Below are 19,093 nucleotides of genomic sequence, written 5' to 3'. Positions count from 1 at the left end.
TGTAGAGTCATCGGAGGTCACACTAGCACCCTGCAGCAGAATCAGAGTGAGAAGCGAGGGGTTCCTTCGCCACCTCCCTTCTGGACTTCCCTCCCAGCAGAAGAGCATCACATGAATTGCACTCTGCCATTCAAACAGTGCTTTTGTCGAAGTCACTGTTCTTTGGTCCCTGCTGAAGGTTAAAATATGCCCCCCCCAAAAAAAAAAAAAAAACGGTGGTACACACCCCCATTACCTCTGGATGTGATCTTATTTGAAAATAAGGTCTTTGCGGATGTCATCGAGTTAAGATGAGGTCCTAATGGATTTGAGTGGGTCCTAGTCCAATACAACTAGTTTCCTTGTAAGAAGAGAAGACACATGAACCACAGGGAGAAAATAGCCACGGGACCGCAGAGGCAGACACTAGAGGCATGCGTCTACAAACCAGGGAATGCCAACAATTGCCAGCAACACCAGAAGCTAAGAAAACAGACTGTCCCCTAGAATCTTTAGAGAGAACATAGCCTTGCTGCCCCCTTGATTGCTGACTTCCAGCTTCCAGAACAGCAAGGGAATAACTTTCTGTTGTTGGAAGCCTCCCAGCTCATGGGACTTTGTCACAGCAGCGCTAGCAAACAAAGGCCATCTCCAGAGCAGATGTGAGAGCTTTGCAGGCAGAGCTGAAGTTCAGAGGCATGAGTGGCAAGGCTGTGGCCAGCTCTCCTCCTTCATTTTTCCCCAGCACGCTCTCCAGTCACCCTGGCCGCCACTTCTCAAACAGACCCAGGCCTTGGCACTTGTTCAGCTTTCTGGGGACACTACTCCTCCCCCCCACTCAGGTCTCCACCCACACCCTCCTCGGAGGCCCTGGGGGCACCACACAGCCAGAGTCCCACTCCGTGCCATCGCTCTTCCTCCTTCTGCACCACACATGTCAGCACCTGCAATGGCCTTGCTTATTGCTGGTTCATGTGCTCAGTGTGCCTCTTCCCATGGGAATGTTTCTTTCTTGAGGAGGTGGGATTCCATCAGCCCCATTCATTGCTGTCTTCTCAGATGGAGGCACATCATCAACGCTCAGTAAATACCTGCCAACAGATCATAAAGAACAAAGCTCTGAGATCAGAAATGCGTTCATAATTCAGCTCTGCCCTTGTCAGTTTGGTGACCTTACTCGTGTTATAAAACCTTCCCGGTGCTCAGTTTCCTCCTCTGCCCAATGGGGCCAGGAATAGCCAATGTCTGATGATCTCTTCGCAATGCCAGTGTTGTTCTCGTCACTTTAAAGGCACTAATTCATTTAAAACTCACAAACCCCTATGCTGTAGGGACAGGTATTATGCCCATTTTGCAGCAGGGGAAACAGAGCGAAGTGACTTGCCCAGCACTCACATGGTGGGCTGAGATTTTGCTTGTCGTTTGGCCAAAGTACCCACACTTGAGCATCATGCTTTGTTTTCCCAAGGATGTCCCCAGGGATTTTTCTTGTTAGGTGGTGGGGAGGACTGGAAGCCATACATGTCTGGCACTGAGAGCAACACCTAGCATATAATTAGTGCTTGACAAGTAGAAGCTTTGTTGGTTTTGTTGCAACCCTTCTTACAACACCCAAATCCAATAGTTTCCTACCCCCTTCATCAGTTCTGCAATGATCTGCCCTTTATTACATCCTACTCTCCAGTCATAAAAGTTAGCAGGTAATTTCTCAGGTCCCCAATTTAGCCCAGGGGGCCTGGGAAGGCTTACTCTATGCTGGGCTTTACATTGCTCTGTTCCATTCAACAGACTCCATCTGAGCACCAACCACGCCTCCAGCACCATGGCAACCAGGACACAGAGCACAGAGCTTCAACCCCATCTGATCTGCCTGGCTTTTCTTTCCTGGTCAGCATGAGAGGAGGGAGAAACCCAATCCTGAAGCCACCGGCCCTAGCACACTCTCCCTCACTCATGGTCAGAGGCACCAGCTCTGGTCTGGGAGCCAGAAGACTCAAATCCCCAGGAGAAAAGATAGGATTGTAGGAAACCAAGGGCTTTAGGGTCATACATACATGGGTTAAATCCAAATCTGCTTACCGGCCATATTGTTTTTGTAAGTCTTCAACCTCCATGAGCCTATTTCTTCATTGTAAAATGGGAGCAGTAATAATGCCTACTTTTAAGGGCTTCTAAAGGATTATGTGTAACATGCACATGTAAGTACTCAATAATCGGTGGCTGTTATTACTACTCTTATTACTAGAGATGTAATCTTGAGTAAGTCACTTAATCTCCTTGAGCTCTGGTTTCTCGTCTATAAAATGAGGATAATAATTCTTAATTTTTAAAGAGAAGTTTGGAGGAATCTAAATGAAAGATGTATGTTAACAGCCATATATACCATAGAGTAATTGGTTACCCAGTGTTGTGAATGAACTTAATCCCACCTAATTATACACTTGAAAATAGTTAAAATGGGGTGGGGTGCCTGCCTGGGTTGCTCAGTTAGTTAAGCATCTGCCTTTGACTCAGGTCATTATCCCAGGTCCTGAGATTGAGCCCAGCATCAGGCTCCCTGCTCAGCCAGGAGCCTGCTTTTCCCTCTCCCTCTACTGCTCCCCCTGCGTGTATGCTCTTTCTTTCTCTCAAATAAATAAAATCTTTTTTAAAAATGGTTAAAATGGTAAATGTTATGTTTACTTTACCACAATAAAAAGATTAAAGATTGAACAAAAACAAACATATCCATACCCAGTTGGGATTCCTGATTATAAACAACAGAGCCCACTCTGGCTAGTTTAGCAGAAAAGGAATTTGTTAAAGAATGTCAGGACACCCACTTCTGGGTGGGCCAGAGAATCACTCTCAGAGACTACATAGCCAAGAACAACACCCACATCATGGTACAGATCTGCACTGCAAACACTCCACAATGTCATGTGGGTACAAACTGTAGAAATCAGGTCTGCTAGAACCTCCACCAGACTGGACACCATCCACACCTGAGTGCATTCTACATAGGCCCCTGTTTCTCCATTCCACTCCCTTGAAAATCTAGGTTTTGCACAGGCACTTCTGATTGTCAGCATCAAGGTCACATGCTAGGCTGCAGGAAGGCTGGGATAGCAAGTCTCCAGGTCCAACCTTAGGTAGGCATGAACTCCTATGATAGGAGTTCCCCAAGTTTAGGGCAAGTGTATAAAGATAGTGGGCCACAAATATCCCCTTCAAGTCCACTTCAGGGTTTTGAAAGCCAAGCAGACCTGGGTTTCAATACCAGTTCTAGCACAGTAAACCACATTAACTGTAGTAAATAACCCTCTGATTCTGTTTTCTCATTCATAATAAAGGAATATTACCTCCTTCCAGAGGTTTTTTTTAAAGATTGATTGATTTACTTGAGAGAGAGAGAGAGAGAGAGAGAGAGAGAGTGAGCGGGGGTGGGGCAAAGAGAGAAGGAGAGAGAGAATCCCAAGCAGGCTCTATACCAGTACAGAGCCCAACATGGGGCTCAATCTCACAACCCTGAGATCATGACCTGAACCGAAATCAAGAGTTGGACACTTAATGGACTGAGCCACCCAGGTGCACCCAGAGTGTTTCCTTAAATATTGAAAATAATACATTTTAAATCTCAGCATGTAATAGTTTCTTCCTTCATAAACTCAGCAAATCCAGTTAAGCAACTGGACAAGAAAGCTTTTTGACAATGTACTAGCACAAATGGCCAAAATCCTGGAGATCCCTGCCATGGGCTATGTGTCCTCATGAATGCTCCAGATATCCTCCTCACAAAGACAGGGGCAATCTTGGGGACATCTTCAGACTTCCAGTGGAGGATGCCATGGCAGACACTGCAGACCCAGAAGAGAAGCAGAGATGTGTGAGAACAGCCCCACTGAGATGGAGGCTGAGCAGGTGGGAGGCTCTTCCATCAGCTGACACATGCCCATACACCACCTGGAAGCAGAAAGAATTCCAGATCATGCCTCAGCAAAGTGACAAATTACTATCATAACCTTAATTAAGTGTCAGAGCTCTCACAGTCTAGTCTTGGGGTGCCTTGCATGGAGTCCTACAGTCTGCATCTGAATCTCCCAATGAGCGTTACAAAAGACTCAAATCCTAATAGCTATGTTCTTTAAAGTTCCTCCCCATCCTTCCCCATCTCCAAGCCTCCATGCTCAGTAGCAGCCCAGAAACCTCCTCTTCCATCCCATGCTCTGCCTTCAGGACTCCCCAGATCACTAGCAGGGGTTCTCCTTCTCCCACTTATTTTCCTGTTCTTCTCCCAAGTCTCTCTTAAAGCTTTCCAAACCAAATCTCTCAGCCCATCTCCTCTATTTTCTCCAGATGAGAAACTAGATCAGTCCGCACAGTATGTGTGTGTGTGTGTGTGTGTGTGTGTGTGTGTGTGTGTGTTTATGGCTGGGGCAGAGTTGCAAAATAACCTGCCAGACAATGCTAGATGTTTCCTTAGTGCAGAGAGAAAGAGGGCATGGTTATGCATCCATTACAGTTTTGTCCCCGTTATATACATTTTCATGATGATAAGTAAACCTGAGAGTGAAGTTTATCAATGACAAGACTCCAGCAACCACCTCAAGGTAGGGTTTGCATGTCAAAATTCTCTATGGTATAATGAGAAGATGGCCACAATGCTTTCCAGCTTCTCCCATGAAGAAGAGGAAAGTGCTTCCCACCTCTTGATCTGCAACAGCCCCTATGGCTGAATTTGGCCAACAGAGTATGGTGGGCATGATATTGAGTGAGTCCTGAGCCTAAGTCTCAGTTGATGGTACAGCTTTTGCTTTCATGGCTTTAGCAACGTTGAGATATGTGTGGGCAAGTCCGGGGGGCCTGCTGGCAGAGAAGAAGCAGTGTTGCCCAGCCAGCAGCCACCCAACCCCCAGGAACAGAGCCACCCAGCTGCCCAATAACTGGCCACGGCACATAAGTGAGACCAGTCAGAACAAGAAGAAATTAAATATGCGCTGGAGCCCAGCCCCAAATGCCAGTCCACAGAACCTTGAGCCAACACATGACTGCTGTGTCAAGTCACTAAGTTTTGGGGTCACCTGTTCCATGCAAAAACTGAATGATAATATATGGTACCTACAAACATTAGGGATTGAGGCTCTACAGGAGGCATCTGAACCAGGGATAGCCTGCCATGGAAAAAGGCTCCCTGCTATCTGTGGGTGTGGGGTACTCACAGGTCTCCCAAGAGACCCCCTCCCCGGACCAGCCTGCCTGAACCCCTGGATGTGGCAGGAATCTTCTATCTGCTGCTTCTACAGCCCTGTACAAGCCGGTACAACACTGGGTCAGTTTTGTTTCCATCCCTCCCTCTTGCCATTTCCCATTATCACACAAACACATATCAAAAAGGAAAAATGGTTCATTTCTGCAAGTCAGCAAAGTGTTAGGCTTGGCAATTGGTAAGGTGGTTTTGCAGCAAAGGCTGCTGCTGAGATTGTTGCCTTCCATGGGGTACAGAGATGCAGGATGCCTCTCCTATAAGAGAAGCAGCGTGGGACCCACTGCAAAAGGCAGCCCCATCCTCACTGACAAATATTAGGGCTTGAGAGTCAAGGACATTTTATGGGATTCCCCCCAGTGGCATTATGGGAGCTGTAGTAAAGGTCCCAGATTCAGAGATTGCATCTTCCTCCATCCACAAACTGCCAGACTACCACCTGAAATTCTACCTTCATTTTGTGTCATGAAAAATGCTATGACATTAAAAAGCACAGACTGAGTGGGAAAAATTGGAGAGGGAGACAAACAATGAGAGACCCCTAACTTGGGGAAACAAACAAAGGGTTGTGGAAGGGGAGGTTGGTGGGGGGATGGGGTAACTGGGTGATGGACACTGAGGAGGCCACATGATGGGATGAGCACTGGGTGTTATACTATACATTGGCAAATTGAATTTAAATTTTTAAAAAGTAAGAAAAAAAAAGCAATAGACCAGAACATGTTTGCAAAGCACATGATCTACAAAAGACTAGTATCTAGAATATGTAAAGAGTTTCTACAAGTCACTAACAAAAGGACAAACAATACAGTACAATGATGGATGAAGGCCATAAGCAATAATTCAAGGACATGTTCACTGAATGACCAATAAACATATAACAAGGAACTCAGCCTCATCAGGAGCCAGGGAGAGGTAGACAACAAGCAATTATAAGATATCAACTCACTCTCTATCAGATAGAAATATTTACAGAGAGGAACACAAATTGTAATGCACAGACACTTTGATGAGAAATTCAGTAACACTTAGTAAATTTGAAGATGCACATGCCCTAAGACCCAGCCATTCCACAGCCCAGATCTAAAACAACAAAAAATACCTCTCTCACACATGTGCACAGGCAACATGCCCAAGGGGGTCCACAGTGGTACTGTTTATAGTAGCAAAAAATTGGAAACATGTAGATACCCATTTAGAGGAGAAATAATAAATAAATCATGGTATATTCATACAATGGAATTCTATACCAATCTTAAAATGAGTAGATTAAATTTGCATGTATCATCATGAATAAAGTATAATGTTGATATAAAAAGCAAATTGTAGAAGGCTATTTAGCTTATGTAAAATGTTAAAACCCCAGAACAGTCCTGGATATATAATAAAAGTATGAAATCATGGGCTATCTACCAACATCAGAAAAGGGTCCCCTCTCAGGAGGTAGGAAGGGGATAGGGACAAGAGACAAGAGGACTTTTGGCAGGATCTAGAGCATTTTCTTTCTTTAGAAAAGAAAGAATCAAAAGAAACAGGCAAAATGCCAGCCCTCATTAAACTAGGTGATGGAGGCACAGCTGTTTTTAATTTTATTCTCCAGGGATCCCTGGGTGGCGCAGTGGTTTGGCGCCTGCCTTTGGCCCAGGGCGCGATCCTGGAGACCCGGGATCGAATCCCACGTCGGGCTGCCGGTGCATGGAGCCTGCTTCTCCCTCTGCCTATGTCTCTGCCTCTCTCTCTCTCTCTCTGTGACTATCATAAATAAATAAAAATTAAAAAAAATATTTAAAAAAAAAAAAAAATTTTATTCTCCAGACTTTTCATTCATTCATTCACTCACTCATTAATTCAGTCTGCAAGTATTTACAGAGCACCTGCTGGGTATCAGGCATTGTCCTAGACACTGAGGACACAGCTGTGAACAAGACATGAGCACTGACATTTTGGAGCTGACATTAGTGGAGATGGGCTGACACTAAATGAAGGGGTGAGATTTATTAAATTGTTAGGCGGTGATAAGAAAAATAAAGTGAGGAAGATGATACAGAATAGAGGAGTCAAGAAAAGGGGGAAGAGGGTCAAAAGTGGAAAGCCAGGGAAAATGTGGAAGAAAAAGAGATGTAAGAGTCAAAACCTGCAGGGAGAAGAGAGTGAGTGTCGAGGTGGCCTGGGGCAGTAGGGGGCGGGGGAGTCCTCCTGGGAAGAGGAACAGCAGGTGTGAAGGTTCAAGGCTAGGATTGTTGCCTCAGAGGGGGGCGGAGCAGAGGGAGAGACAGGAGATGAGCCCAAAAGGCAACCGAGAGAGATGGGGACATCACATATTGTTTTAAATATTTCATAATTGTTTGACAGAGAAAGGAAGACAGGAAGAGATAGAGGGCTTTCCAAAGTATGTCTGGTTGAGTGCAAACAAAACTATTATTAGAAAATACAAATTCAAGAGCTATGCTATGACCCAGCAATTGCACTACTGGGTATTTACCCAAAGATACAGATGTAATGAAACGCCGGGACACCTGCACCCCAAAGTTCATTGCAGCAATGAACACAATAGCCAAACTGTGAGAGGAGCCACAATGTCCTTCGACAGATGAATGGATAAAGAAGATGTGGCCTATATACAATGGAATATTACTCAGCTGTCAGAAAGGATGAATACCTACCATTTACAATGATGTGGATGAAACTGGAGGGTATTATGCTGAGTGAAATAAGTCAACCAGAGAAAGACAATTATATGGTTTCACTCATACGTGAAATATAAGAAAGTGCAGAGGGAAAGAGGGAAAGGGGGAAACTGAATGGGAAGAAATCAGAAAGGGAGACAAACCATGAGAGACTCTTAACTCTGGGAAACCAATTGAGGGTTGTTTGACGGAAGGTAGGTGGGGGGATGGGGTAACTGGGTCATGGGCATCAAGTAGGGCACATGATGGGATGAGCACTGGATGTTATGCACAACTGATGGATTATTGAAAACTACATCTGGGGATCCCTGAGTGGCGCAGCGGTTTGGCACCTGCCTTTGGCCCAGGGCGCGATCCTGGAGACCCGGGATCGAATCCCACGTCGGGCTCCCGGTGCATGGAGCCTGCTTCTCCCTCTGCCTGTGTCTCTGCCTCTCTCTCTCTCTCTCTCTCTCTCTCTCTGTGACTATCATAAATAAAAAAATAAAAAAAAAAGAAAACTACATCTGAATCTAATGATGTACTATGTGTTGGCTAATTGAATTTAAATTTAAAAAAAAAGCAAACAAAAAAAGAAAATACAAGTTTAAAAACTTGATGAAATCCTTAAAGCTTTGAACGCTCCGCTAAACACAGTGATGTTTCAAGAGGAGGATAGAGCCACAGTCCCCACTCTGCTGCACACTCCAGTCGCCTGGGAGCTTGAAAACCTCTGAATGCCTGGGAGGTACCCTGAGCGCTTAAATCAGGTGCTCTGGAGCTAGAGTCAAGCACAGTAGACACTAAAGATGCTTTGGGGATCCCAGCCTGCAGTGGAGTTGAGAAACCATGGGGACAGAGTATACAGGGTATCCCCAACCTCGTTGACTATGGAGCCCTTCTTTTTTTTTTGTTTTTTTTAATAATAAATTTATTTTTTATTGGTGTTCAATTTGTCAACATACAGAATAACACCCAGTGCTCATCCCGTCAAGTGCCCTCCTCAGTGCCCGTCACCCTTTCACCCCCACCCCCCGCCCTCCTCCCCTTCCACCACCCCTAGTTCGTTTCCCAGAGTTAGTCTTTATGTTCTGTCTCCCTTTCTGATATTTCCTACCCATTTCTTCTCCCTTCCCTTCTATTCCCTTTCACTATTATTTATATTCCCCAAATGAATGAGACCATATAATGTTTGTCCTTCTCCGATTGACATTTCACTCAGCATAATACCCTCCAGTTCCATCCACGTTGAAGCAAATGGTGGGTATTTGTCATTTCTAATGGCTGAGTAATATTCCATTGTATACATAGACCACATCTTCTTTATCCATTCATCTTTCGATGGTATGGAGCCCTTCTTATTTTCATTTTATTTTATTTTTTGAAAGATTTATTTATGCATGCATGCATGCATGCATGCACACCATGAGAGAGAATGAGCGGGGGTTGGAGGAGAGGCAGAGGGAGAAGCAGACTCCCCGCTGAGCAGGGAGCCTGATGCAGGACTCGATCCCAGAACCCTGGAATCATGATCTGAGCCAAAGACAGATGCTTAACCGACTGAGCCACCCAGGTGCCCTATTTTCATTTTATTTTTCACAGAGATTTTCAAATCATGGGACTAGGTTTCCCAAAAGAATATAGGTTCATGAAATGTGACTCATTTGTTTTGTTTTTGTTTAAAAATCAGCCTATCTGTTGTTTTTAAAAAGCGGCATATTCCCAGTTGTTAAATAAAATCCAAGTAAAGCACTTAAAATAGTGCTTGGCATGTTGTAAAACTTCAATAAATAGATATTACTATTATGTTGTTATTGTTGTAGTCATTGTTATTTATACACTAGTAGGAAGAAGTTATCCACTCCATTCCTGAAAATAGATCTTAATTAGGACATCAAAATGTTTATTAAAAACATCAGTAGAGTCCTAGAATATGCCAGGAACTTTATATATTTGCAGGTCAAAAGACCCCAGTTTAAAGATGAGGGAATACAGGCTCAGAACGGTGAAGTAATCAGCCCAAAGTCACATAGCTCAGCAGTGACTGAACCCAGACTGTGTGCATGGCTGTCGCCCGCCTCTGACTTGATAAGATCTTCTAGCTCATCCTTGATATGCAAGGTCGTTTTGAATTTTATTCTTGTGTGAAGAAACATAGAAATAAGAGAACCAGATGCTTTTCTGGGCTCCTCTGGAAGAATTCATCTCTCCCCTCCCTGGGCCATCACGAGACTTTGACATCCCTCCACGGCAACCCCTCGCATGTCATTTGACAGGTGGGGTTAGGACTCAGCTGACAGGGGCTGAGGCTGCCTCCCCTGCACACATCCGAGGACCAAGGCACTAAGTCATGCTGTGTGTATGGGCTACGATGCACAGGCTGTGGATTTGCTGGGAATGTTACCCTCATGAGAGGGACGAGGAGGGCAGCCCATCCCATGGTTAAGACCGTCCCAGGGTTTGGTTGCTGTGTGACCCTGGAGGATTTTCTGGACCTCTATGTGCTTCCATCTTCTTACCTATAAATCAAGGTAATAACAGGACCCTCTGCCCAGGGTAGAGAGGATTAGTCCACGTGATGTCTCTAGAACACTGCCTCCCATACATAAGCACCAAATAGATGGCAGCTGTGAGTGCTCTGTTATGGTTAAAAACTGACCAGCCTAAATGTGCAGAGACGGAACACAGATCCCTGGTCACCAAGGGCTGCTGCAGGGCGACAATGAGGAGTGACTGCTTAATGGGTATAGTGTTTCCTTTTGAGGTGATAAAATGTTTTGGAACCAGAGAGAGTTGATGGTTGTACAACATTACGAATGCATTAAATGCCACTGAAATGTTCACCATAAAATGGCTAATTTTATGTTATGTGTATTTTTCCTCAACAGCAACCAAAAAAGGTTTGAAAAAAAAAAAAACTAGCCAATCTGTCTTCCCTTCCTAATTAACTACATTTTAACCAAATCTCTATTTACTCATCTGTCAAAAAGAATGATAATAAGACCTTGACCATAGGTCACACATAAGAGGTAAAATAGGTAATTATGTAAAGTAGACAGTGCCCTTGGCATGTAGTAAATGCTAAAGAAATGACACCGATTATTCTTTGAGTTTCAGGGCTAAAGAAGTGAGCGCTTTGGAAATGACCATCTCTGCCTTTTTTTTTTTCCCATCTCTGCCTTTTCATGGTCAGGATGGATACATGCCCCCCGCCCCCTTACTGTCAGGTACATGTGTGTTCTGCAAAAGTTAAGTGGGGAGCAGTCTCCAAGACCAGCCTTCTGAGATTCATCTGGGAAATCCATGCTCTGCAAGTCAAAAATTCTCACCCTTCACCCCTTTTGAATACACAATAAGTTGCTTAACAAATATTTGAAAGAAACTTGTCGATGACAATAGAACATGTTACCAGATAAAGGGATTTCTGTCCTCCTTTACTCAGGTACCAGGAAACAGCTCCTACTCCAACGTTTGAAGTCACTGCTCCGGCAACACCTCTGATGGGAGCCACAAGCAGAAGGAATTTCTCGCATGCTGTCTGCGTGCAGCGTTCAGTTTTGTTTAAAAAGAAGTGACCCAGGAATTTCTATAACACCTGTTCTGGCCTTGTGGGGAGGAGGACGGCTTTAATTAAAGAGACAAGTGTCTATACTGTCCTCTGTAATCTGGTCAAATTGCAACAGAAGGATGAGGGGGGGAAGCGCATGGAGAAATATTTAAGATCTAAATCATAAAGCCAACAAAAAAGACAGAACTATTATAAATGGAAGACCAGGTGCGCTCTTTCCAAATTATGCTGAACTGAGCCCAAATCCCTAACGTCTCATTTTGTACCGGCTATCCAAACAGATGTCTTAGCCTTCAGAAAAATTACTAAAAATGGAAGTACAAATCCTCGCTGAGCTGCTGCTTTGCCCAAACCTCCTGCCGACATTAAAAACCATCAGCAACAGACAGAAGTTGAAGTAGAACGCCAGAATGTGTCATGAAACTTTTCTTGCTCACCTACTATGTAACAGGAAACATGCTTTTAAAAGCTAGCCATTATGAGTCCGCTTAATCCTTAAAATGAGTCTGTGAGGTAGAACTTATCAGCCAGTTTTTTTCTGACATACAAGAAAATGACCTCAAAGCCCACAGCCACGGCTGGCTGCATGGATGTGTGACCTGCGCAGTCACACGGGGACTGGACTTGGTTTCACAATCTGCTGTCAACTGTTTTCAAATTTTTAATTTTTGTTTTTTTTTCTCAAAGTGTTATTTTTTCAAATTCTTAATTTTTGAATGAAAGCCCTGTGTTTTTATTTTGCACTGGGTCCTGCAAGTTATGTATCAGGTCCTGCCATGAGACACAGTGACATTTCCAAGGTGACAAGATCCACTACCCCTTTATGTATGTCACAAAGCACGAGGACCGCCCCCTGTGGTTGGCACTCTTTCTCTCATCTCAGAGATCAGCTTGCAGTGAGGATAAAAGGAAACCATGTAGTGACACCAACCGTCGACAATTTACAGTGTGGCACGCACTCAGGAGGGAACTCTAGGGCAGGGTTATGGCCCAAGGGCCCAATCTGCCTCACTGCCTGAGTTTTACAACCCAAAGCTAAGAAAGTCCAATAATCGGAGAGTAAAACTTTAAATAATATTTCGTGACACATGAACATTCCATGAAATTCAAATCTCAGTGTCCATATGGAAAGTTTTCCTGCAACACAGCCATGCATGTTCATTTACGAATCACCTATGTATGGTTTGGTAGTTACAGAGGAGACTGTATAGTCCAATAGCCTAAAATATTTACTATCTTACCCTTTACGGAAAGAGTTTGTCAATCCCTGTTCTTAATGTTTGGTGAGTGAATGGACGCATGAACAAATGGTTTTAGGAGATCATTGTTAGTATTATATTTATACAATGTCAGTGCAACATAATAAAAAGTCCAAAACTCAGAAATACTACCCAATCCCTTAGAGTCACCCAAATGGTTTAGAAAGCATACCATTTAAATCCCAGATCCCTTTCCTTTCCCATCAATGGTTGGTTGGTTGTAAAAACGGTGCCTCTTCCCATCTGTAGCCCTTGCACTGTGACTTTGCAGCTCTTCCCACAAAGGAGTGGAGTCGAGTTCCTTACCCCTGGAGCCTGGGCTAGATTCAGGACTTCCTTAAGCCAGGAGAAGGGACAGAAGTAAGGGGGTACCAGTTTGGAGCCTAGGTTTCAAGAGGCCTCACGGGCTTCCACGTGCTCTCTGGGAAGCCTGTCTGAAAGGGCTCGCTGAGAACACGGCTGGCCTAGCCCTCCGCAGAATGAGAGCCCACGTGCAACAGAGACAAGGCAGTTCAGTTGTTCCCTTTGGGGCCCCAGGGAGAGCCCACTCACAACAGGAAAGCCCCCCTCACTGGCCTGTTCTTGCCTACTGACACAGAAGTGAACCCTACCAACCAGCCCAGATCAGCAGAGCCTCCAAGTTGATCCGTACTTATTTTTGCATGCAAAAGTGTTTACTGCAAGATGCCACTGTGCCTTTGGGGCTATAAGTTATGCAGCATTATTGTGCCACTAGGTAACTGATACACCATCCCTTTTCTTACCTACTCATGCATTTCCCTTCCCCACCATCATCGGTCGAGGTGGGGATAATAATAGCAGTACGAACTGCCTCAGACATTTACTATGCACCAGACAATGTGCTAAAATTTTTTCTGAATCTTTTTATTTAATCCTCACAATGGCCCTAGCAGGTTATATACTGTAGGCAGCTCCTAAGATGGCACCTAGTGGCATCTGCTTCCTGGTATTCCTGCCTTTATGTCATCTCTTCCTCTGGAGTGCTGGCCAGGCCTAGTGACACACACAGAGATAATAGGATGTCACTTGTGAGATGGAGTTACAAGAAGATGATGACATCCATCATACTTGCCCGCTCTTGCTCTCTCTGACTCACTGTGATGAAAGCAGCTGCTACATTGTGAGCTGTCCTGTAGTCCATGTGGGAAGGAACTGAGGGAGGTCACTCACCAACAGCCACTGGGAAATAGGCTTTCAATCTAGCCACCCATGAGAAATTGGATCCTACCATCAACCGCTTGATAATTAGCAGATTCTCCCTTCAGTCCAGTCTCAAGACGGCTGCAACCTCAAATGACACCTTCACTACAACCTCGTGAGAAACCCTGAGCCAGAGGAGCTGGGCCCTTGACCCATAGCAGCTGTGAAATAGTGAGCGTCTGTTGTCCTAAGCTGCTAAGTTTGGGGGTAATTTGTTACACAGCTCAGATAACAAGGACGCTGAACAATGCTGTCTTTACAGATGAAAAGGACAAAGCGTAGAGGTTAAGCCAACCCACCTACACTACACAGTTGCCTCCATTGCTGGCTGCCCACTACCTCCAGAGACATGAATTTTATTCCCCTTCCCTCTCCAGTCCTTGTGCCTCTCACCCTCACTTCCCCTTCCTCTCGGCCTCATTGCCTTGTCTGATCTCATTCTCTTCCTCTGCCTCTCGTCTTTTCTGTTTGGTGTCTCTGGCAGAGTCCTTTGTCTCAACCTTTCCTCTCTCATCCTTTCTTCCTCTACCCTTCCTCTTTCCAGGCCTCCATAACCCAAAGCACAGCATTTACAGGTAACAGCCTCCATGAAGACTCAGCTGCTGGTGTCCAAAAACAACTAGAATGACTTAGAAATAAACTAGCCAAACACCCCATCTCTGCAGTTCACGTGGGGGAAATTCTCGTTACCTGATGTTATACAACATAATAGCTATTTTCCTATTCATTAACTTCTGTGCCCAGTATCTGTAAGCTCCCAGAAGCCAAAGAATTTGACTTCGCTGCTCTTTTCTCCAGACTTAAAAGAGATCTCACTCCAGAGTAGGCAGGCAAAAAGATATTCTCTGAATGAATGAAAATTTTGTGAGGAGGAGGAGGGGAAATAAAGAGGGAAAACTGTGAAATCCCTGCGCATGCTATTTTACCAACATTATCTCATGTAATGATCACAACTGCTTTATGAGACCCCCTAATCTGTTGGTGGGAAAAACAGGCTCAGAGAAGTCAGTTAATTTATGCAATGTAGCACAGCCAGCAAATGACAGAGCAAAGACTTGAACCCACGTCTCCCTGGCCCCAGAGCTTGTTCTCTTTGACCCACATGCTACTGCTGTCACCTTATAGATTTCTAGAATGGTACCCCACACCCTCAGATTAGAATACATCCTTAGACCTGGTTTTCTAGCAACTAGACTGGGTGACCAGAACTGTTACCTTGGTCCTTGCATGACAGCTTTAGGGACACAGTCAGATGTCCTAGCAGCACACCTGGCTGATCGCAAACAAGCAAATCCCATAGAGATACAGGACAGGGCTTGAGAAAGTGTAAGAGCTGGATTACGATCCAGTTCACCCCAATTACTAATTGCATGACCTTGTGCAACTTACCTAACATTCTGTGCCCCCATTTCCTCATGGGGGAAATGGGGATAATACCCAGACCTAATACCAGGGTGAGCTGGGAGGATTAAGTGAGCTAATACCTGTAAGGTGACCCAAAGAGTCTGAAACATAGTAAGTGCTCACTGAAACTAAGCCACAAGAATTATCCATGTTTCTTTTTTTTTTAATTTTTTTTTAATTTTTATTTATTTATGATAGTCACAGAGAGAGAGAGAGAGAGAGGCAGAGACACAGGCAGAGGGAGAAGCAGGCTCCATGCACCGGGAGCCCGACGTGGGACTCGATCCCGGGTCTCCAGGATCGCGCCCTGGGCCAAAGGCAGGCGCCAAACCGCTGCGCCACCCAGGGATCCCGAATTATCCATGTTTCTAACCTGTACCGAGTCATCCTTAGGGTCACAGCCAGAGTTTTTATGGGTTGCTCAGTCTTCCCTTCTTGAAATGAGCTTTTGTCTAAGAGAGCAGAGAAGATGGGACCCCAGATGAGGGGGCTGAGCGAGAGGCAGGGAAGAGGAGCAATCAGGGGCTTCCAGCCAGGCCCCTGTCCATCTCTGGGATGCTCAGCACATTCATTTCCCCGCAGAAGACTTATTAGCTGCAGAATGGAATGGGGAGCCCACAGTAACGAGCCTTTAATTATGAAACTCTTTTACCTTATTGCTTTTGTGTGGCCCCGATGAAAATGAGCAGTGGCAGTTTCTATTAGAAATGTTAATTACTTTCCCGGGTAATTAGACTCACTGTGTACCGTGAGCACCTGACCTCCCTTCTTAACGGCAGAGACAGGAGGAAGAGGAACAAAATGGACTGGTGGGGGGAGCAGAGGGGTGGCGACAGGGGAGGTGGGGGAGAAAGTGAAAGTGGTTATGAATGCTGAGGAAAGCGAAATCATCCAAATTAGTTGAACAGACAAGGAAGCCTCAGAGGCCCCCAAGGAAGGCTGGGGGAAGAGGAGATCTCCTGGAGAGCTGGGGGGCTCTCCTACACCGGGGCCCATCATGATGATGGGAACAGTGACAGACCCCTCTGGAAATGCAGTGTCCCACTGGACGGGTTCCCACTGGGCCTCTTCTCACAGTGGGGCTACAGAATCCCCAGGCTGCTCAGAGACTTCCCAAGGTCACACAGCAGGGGAGGCACAGCTGGGCCCAGAGCCCACTGAGAAATTCCTCCTTTGATCCTTCTAAAGCATTTGTTGGCCACTCAGGGCTACTTTGGCTGGAAGAACAGAACAGACCCTGTTCTAGTTCCCAACGTGATTAAGGTCTGGGGGTACACACAGGTCGCTGCACCATCACCGTTCACAGCACATGGGAACACAGCATGTGGGAAGCACGCAGGAGGCTGCGATGAAGAATAATTGGGTAAGAGGCACTCAGTGTGGCAGGAGTGATCAGGGAGGGCTTCTCTAGGGAGGTGGCTTTTCCTTGACATCTTTTTCCTGACACTGCTATTTGCAGAGTTGGGGTAATATCACCTGGTGTTGTGGGTTGAATAGGGTCCCCCCCCAAATTCACATCTGCCCAGAGCCTCAAAATGGGACCTTAATGGAAATAAAGGTCTTTGCAGATGCAATTGGTTGAAATCACAGTGAATTGGGGGTAGGGGGGCAAATCCAATAACTGGTGTCCTTATGAGCAGAGGGAAATCGGGCACAGAGACACAGGCACACGGTAACAATGCCAGGCGACAACAAGGACAAGAGTAGAGGGATGCAGGTGCAAGTTGGGGAGCTCCAAGGACAGACAGCAACCACTTGAAGCTGGAAGAGGCAAGGAAAGCTCCTCTTCCTAGGAGCTTCAAGGGGAGCACAGCCCTGCTGACACCTTGATTTTGAACTTTGAGCCTCCAGAACTGAGAAAATAAACTATTTTAAGCCATCCAGTTTGTGGTCCTTTGTTACAGCAGCCCAACAAAACGAATATGCTGGTTTCTATAATCCCGTACCTATAGCACTATAGACTAAAGTCCTCAAATAATATAGGGTGAGATCATGGAGAGAGCACTGGACAAGGAGTCCAGTTCTCCAGCTAACCTGCCTTGTGACTTTGGGCAAGTCACTCCCCACCTTGAGCCTATCTAAGTCAGGGAGAACCTGGGGTTCCCAAACACATGGTCAGGGACAAGCCAAAATCACAATCACCTGGGGCTAGAGTGTTTAGAATACAGATTCCTAGGCCTGCCCCACATGAGCTTATACAACTGGTTTCTCTGGGTAAGGCTATGGAATCTGGATTTCTAACAAACTCCCCAGGAAAGGGATCCTGACATGCCACCCAGTTTTTAGACTCTCTGGGTTCAAGCACACAACCTAAGGGCCCTTTGAAAGTAGAGTGTCTGTCACTCTAAGGACTGTCCACCCTGTCCTTGGCCATGAGCCACACCTGCCCATCCATGCTGACCTAACTCACTGCAGATGTCTGTGAGAAAAGCCAGGCGTCCAAGAGATCAGGGGATGCTTGTGCCAAAGGAAATTGGGGGATGCTTGCTCCTCAGTCATTAAAGAAGCTGTTTACAGAGCCCTGCTCTTCTTTTAATTTGTTTGTCTTTTTGATTGTGTAATTGAATCCCAGCCAGAGGGCTCAACCGAGCCTCGCCAGGGAAGGCAGAGAGCCATCAATAGCCAGGAGTGTCACTTCCAAGGCCCAGAGGGGCTCCAGGGCGGCAGTGGAAAGCCTCAACTCTTGCCATTCTTCTCAGGTCAGACACTGTGGGGCAGGGGAGTGGGCCTGGACTTTACCAATCAGACAAACCAAGGTTCAAATCCTAGCTCTGCCATGAGCCAGCTGTGTGATCTGGAGCAAATTCCTAAGCCTTTCTGTTCTTCAAATTCCTCATCTTCGAACCCAAGGGTAGCACACTCATCTAGCAGGGCTGCTGAGAGAACTGCAAGAAACAATACCGATAGGGGGGCCCAAGCCATTGTGGGTGCCCAGCAAAATACAACTGTATTGTTGGTATTATTACTATTTTATTAGTAGTATTAAAAGTAGGAGGCTTGCACTAAAGGATGCTTATCCGTTTGGCAGGGCTAGCCCCTTACCTGTTAGGCCTGCAAAATGCAACGGAGAGGGCCACTTCGTGTAGTTGAGAAGAGCCATAATTTGGAATCAGAATGTCTCATTCTAAAACCCAGCTCTGCTACATTCCCCCTGTGTGGCCGTGGGCGAGACACTTAAGCCCTCTAAGCACTGGTGTCTTCATCTCCTAAGTGGAGCCCAGAATCCCCATCTTCCCATCTCTTGTCACAATCAAATAAGACAACACACACAAATTGGGTAAACTCCCAGTCTTTTTACTAATCCAAAGAAGAAATTACTATTATGTAGCCAGATTCATAAGCCTGGCTGAATCCCCTGCGGAGATTCTAAAAAATATCAGTGCCCACATCTCTTCCCTGGGCCAACGTCTCTGTGTAGCCGGCAGCCTTTAGGATGCTGCTGATCTGGCCCAAAACTCCCTGTCGGCAAAGGAGGAGGGCAAAGCCCAGGGCGGTGGGGAGTTTTGCTCAAATTTCTACAGCAGGCTATTTACCCTTTGGAGCATCATTTACTCTCGCTATGTCTGTCCTCTGCCAGCATGAAATTCCAATAGGCAGGTTCTCAGGGCCAGTCAGGAAGGCCTCTGTGCATTGCGTAGCCTGCCTGGGAAGCCAGGGAGTACACAGTACATAGCTGGTGTTGGCCAAGCGGGCTTTCTGCCAAGAAGCTCCTCAACAGTAGGCATGGACTCAGCAGAGGTGTCCCTGTTCCCGG

The 19,093-nt window shown here is 45.8% G+C and overlaps 1 long non-coding RNA gene across 2 annotated transcripts; it reads left to right on the top strand.

Annotated features, from left to right (window-relative positions):
* The first annotated feature begins 13,776 nt into the window (after window positions 1–13,776).
* On the top strand, window positions 13,777–17,209 carry LOC140642233 (uncharacterized). Of its 2 annotated transcripts, none has more exons than XR_012038732.1 (3): window positions 13,777–14,106; window positions 16,546–16,702; window positions 16,980–17,209. It is a non-coding gene; the product is annotated as an uncharacterized lncRNA (long non-coding RNA). The 2 variants fall into 2 exon arrangements; XR_012038733.1 differs by having other exon boundaries at window positions 16,528–16,702.
* The last annotated feature ends 1,884 nt before the right edge of the window (window positions 17,210–19,093 follow it).

The sequence above is a fragment of the Canis lupus genome, chromosome 11 (genome assembly GCF_048164855.1).
Source record: "Canis lupus baileyi chromosome 11, mCanLup2.hap1, whole genome shotgun sequence".
Lineage (NCBI taxonomy): Eukaryota > Metazoa > Chordata > Mammalia > Carnivora > Canidae > Canis > Canis lupus.
Note: the sequence above shows the minus strand (reverse complement) of the source record. Positions and strands in the feature narration are given on the sequence as shown.